Source organism: Belonocnema kinseyi, chromosome 8, assembly GCF_010883055.1.
Source record: "Belonocnema kinseyi isolate 2016_QV_RU_SX_M_011 chromosome 8, B_treatae_v1, whole genome shotgun sequence".
Classification (NCBI taxonomy): domain Eukaryota; kingdom Metazoa; phylum Arthropoda; class Insecta; order Hymenoptera; family Cynipidae; genus Belonocnema; species Belonocnema kinseyi.
Window position 1 is genome coordinate 110954918 of NC_046664.1, and position 4876 is coordinate 110959793.

Here is a 4876-nt window from a genome sequence, read left to right on the forward strand (position 1 = left end):
GAACAAAGTGTTACCTACAGTTTAAGTTTTTTTGTTATTTTAAAGCTGTTGCGCTCCTTTTATTTGCACATCCAAATGTCACACAACATACGATTCGGATGATATAATCATTGAATCCAATATTTTCAGTACCTACTTGTCTTAACTACATCATTACTGTATCGTCCTCCTCCTCATCCTTTTTCTCCTCCTCCTATACTCTTTCTCGTTCTTCTACATACATTTATCATAGTTTATTTACCTTGATTTAGGAGAATTCAAGATTTAACAGGATAATCGTGGTTTCAACTAGATGAAAAGCAACGTACCTGATAGTGGCGCACTCCATGATAATCTTAATTAACCTAAGACCTCTTCTTAATCAAACTAAGCTTTCATTGACTAAGTTGACATAGTTGAATCAAAAGCACGTTCATGATTCTGGTAATCAGAAATAATTATCTGTTTAACTGGATTTATTCAACAAAAATTAAATGTTGGTTCTAAGAAAAATAATTATTTGCAACTGTTATATAACAGCATACTTTAATATCATTGAAACTTTACGATCAGCATTATTAAATTAGATTTCTTCATTATTAAATATTGATTTAAGATGAAAATAAAGTCGATATATGAGGATGGTGATTTATTCAGCTGATCGCAGAATTCACCACCGATAGTGGAGAAACACCCAGTAGTTAGAAACAAGGTATTGCTAACTACAGTTCCTTTAGTTTTTGATGTTGTTTGGAAGCCAATGTGCTCCTTTATTTTCACAACTAAATCTAATATTTTCGGTAACTGCTGAACTGTAATACTATAGTATTCTCCTCCTCCTTCTCCTCACCAACATCCTCTAATTACAACTAGAAGCAAAAGCAGCATATCTGATTGTGGCGCACTCTATGATCATCTCTGTAAACTAAAGACATCTTGTTAATGAAACTACCCGGTAACAAGCATTCAATTCAGAAAAATTAAGAATTTGTATTCCTATGAATACGCGATTTTTGCTCCGTCTAAAAATCCCATTTATTTAATCTGTTTTTCATTATTAAATCTTTTTATAATTTATAAATTCGGAAAATATTCAAATTTATATTTATTTATATTTTAATAATTTGTTTAAACGTTTTAAAAAATGCAACAAAGAAATCTATGCAAATGTGTGAATTTAAATAATTATAACTCTAGAAAGGCGGAGTTGAATTGGTGAGAATTAAAATTCGAGAATTTACATTTCGCATGAAGGAATTAAAATAACTTATTACACATATTTTGTGAACTCGTTAGAAGGAATTAAATAAAATCAAAATATGACTACTTCGGAGGAATAGAAAATATCTCTGTGAGGTGCGTTACCGGTACAATTATAAGGAATTAAATATATTGAAAACACGTTCTCTTTGGGGGAATAGAAAACTGTGTGCCGGTCGCTATGGAAATAGAAGTGAATAAGTTTAGGAGGTATCTTATTCTTATTGTAGCATTTTAAACAGATGGAAAAATCGCGCATTCAAAATAATAGAATATTCGTCACTTTTGCGCTGAAATCTGAAAATATTAATTTTTTTTCTATTCTACGCTTATTACGGGTTAAGTTTTCGTTTACTAAGTTGCTATAGTTGAATCAGTGTCCTTGCTTTAGATATTATCGTGCAAGTCAGTGAATTGAATCTTTTCAGCAGATCACTCTATTATGTGAAAGATGATTTCATCGTTTGTTACAGCTAACTCTAATAATTAAGTAGTCGATTTATTTCATAAATGCTAGCAAGAGCATTCAAGTTATTCAAATTATATGTTATTCATCTCAAATAGTTGATGTAATATTATTATTACAGGGGGACCTACCTGGTCTTAATTGCTAATAGTTTATTTCGCATCCTTGCTATATCAATATTAAATTCTAAATCTGTTACAGTGATCCACTGTATGCAAAGGGATCTTTTAGGAATCTGTTGGTATTTTTCGACCCTGCTTAAAATGACGGATAGGATCCGATAGAGTCAGATACAAAACCAGATAAAAGTGCAGATAGCCCACTTCGGATTTTAGTCCGTCCCGATCTGAATCTCTTTCGGCTCGTAAAATCTTAAACGGAAAACTAGCGACTCTATCCGGATTTGAATCCGGATGACATATGAAAAATAGTATTTTATCTGGGCCTATCCAAGACTTTGTCGGAATTTAAATACGAAGACTCTTTTCATCTAAGCCCAAGCACTCTTTTTTTCTATCTAGTTTTATTCGGCTTTGAAGCAAACTTTGGAAACAAAAAATTAAATTATTTGACCGACGCAATCTTATGCAGCCCTATATGGAACAATGTTGGAACTTAAATTAGAAGACTGTTTTCGTTTGTCTAAAAACGGATTTCTATCCTATTCTCTAATACTTTGAAGCGAACATCGTGAGAAAAAATTGAATTATTCTCCCGCCGAAATCTCATAGGCCCTATCTGGAACTATGTCGGAACTTAAATTAGAGGACTTCGTTTGTCTAAAAACGGTTCTCTATCTGGATCTATCCGACTTTGAAGCGAACATCGGAAATAAAAAATTGAATTATTTGGCTGGCGGGAACTTATACGGCCCTATCTGGAAAGTTCTCGGAACTTACATTAGAAGACTTTTCGTTTGAGTCAAAAAACGGTTTTCTATCTGGATCTATCCGCATTTGAAGCGAACATTGGAAATAGAAAATTGAATTATTTGCCTGACGGGAAATTATGCGGCCATATCTGGAACTATGTCGGAACTTACACTAGGAGACTGTTTTCGTTTAAGTCCGAAAACGATTGCCTAGATGACTCTGGATGCGGAAAAAAACTCGAAGTTCTATCTGATTTCCAAAGAAAAGTTAAATACTTGTCTCAGTTTGAATACCACAGCTTAATAAAATCTCTCGACAACTTTTTTATAGTCTACGTCATTTAACGATATATTATTAAAGGGTTTAAAATGGCTGACGAAAAAAACTATATTTGCCTGAGTTTAAATGCTTAAAAAAGGCTAATAATTCAACAAAATTAATTAGTCAAGAAGAAACCTAATGGAGGGACGCATAGTTTCACTGCTTCTTTTTATCTCAAGAAAAAATAAAAAAATAAAAAAATTTGTAATTACCCTACCGAAAGAAATCTCTGAGTATATTCTAAAGATTCTCTAGGATCAGAGAAGCTCAGAGAAATTCTCCGCAGGCACTCAGGTAGATATTTTTAAAGGTCCAGGTAGCTTTTTTAAACGTTTTAAAGGCTTTAAAATATCCTTTCCGAAATTGAAGTAGAAATACGATCATAAATAAAAAGCAGAGAGGCTGAAATTGAAATAAGAATTCGATCATAAATGACAAGCACAGGGGCTATATCAATAGAGTAGCCGACACTCAAGGGTCCTTTGTTAAGCTTTCGGATTAAAATTTTAGAAGTAGATTTTATTAAATTTCATAGTTAACAGCCTAAAACATAATAATTCGGAATCTACGGGTTTCGATGATTTCAGATATCTAACTTTTTTTTTTAAATGCTTAAAATTGGAATTAATACGTTTCTCGTAAATGGAATGAAATACGCCAGAAAGACAACATTTTTGAAGTCAACTAGAAGATGGTATATTAGCATATAAGTTATAATTATAAATAAGTATAATGAGAAAATTCATCAATTAAAAAAAAGTGTTAAAAATTTGAAGAGAAATTTAAAAAGGGAGAGTCGGATTAGCGACGGCCAACTACTATAAATAACTCTGCCCGCCCGGTAAGTGACAAATGGGCCAGGCTATTTCGCTAGAGAATGCTCAGAGAATTCTATCGGTAGGGTAATTAGTATTAATTTCTAATATTAGTAGGAAAATTGTTAAACAAAGGGGTAAAATACCTGCACAGCTTTATTACTGGCAGAAACGCACTAAGAATTGCAACATAATCCTACCATCATTTTAAATTACCTGCATTTAAAGCAGCATTTAACTCGATTCTATGTCGTCGGACTCCAAAAACAAAATTCATCATATAGATGGTAAATTATCGAAACATAACCTTAAACTAAAAATTTTTTATTTATTCATAAAATTGCAATTTACCTACAAAATTGTACTAACCGATGTGCACAGTGATTCACTCAGGAACTGTAAGTAGTTCACTTCTTTTCACAACGTTTTTAAGTCCTCTTCAATTTATCAAAACTTTTAATCTTAATACAATAATATAAACATATACGAGGTGTGTTCAAAAAGTAAGGTGGCTTTTCAATTTTCGCGGTCTACGTAACTTCAAGTTTTAAATTTTTTGTTTAGTTGTGTTGGTACACTCGTCACGATCATATGTTCAGTTTTGACTATATAGCTCCAGAGCTCACAGACCTGAAACGCCGCAACGATGCCGCACGAGGGGAATCGTCCCCCGCCAGGTGCCAAATCGTGGATGAAATTTACCCCCACCATACCTACCGTTTGGAAGCCGCAAAACAGAAAGTGCGTGATTACCACTGTGAGTTCGTATGTAAGCCGAAAATGCACGATTCGACCTCGGAGTTCTGCTGTACGATGATTGCCGATCTGAAGGCTTCGGAAGACTTCGGTGGTCTTCTATTTATATCTTGCTCCCCATTTGAAAGAAATTGAAGAAATTGTCGATTTGGATCTATTGCGTGATTCTTAATTTCATGCATACGTCGATTTTCAGGTTATGTTTTCCAGGTGTACATAATATGGATATATATATAATAATAATCATCAAATAATCAAATACATAACTGAACAAAAAAAAATTTTTAATTGTTTTCAATATGATAGTAAAATTTTAAATAAAAAAATTACATTTTCATCCAAAAAGTTAAATTGTATACTAAAAAAGGCATTTCTAATAAAATACATGAACTTTGCACAAAAGAAAT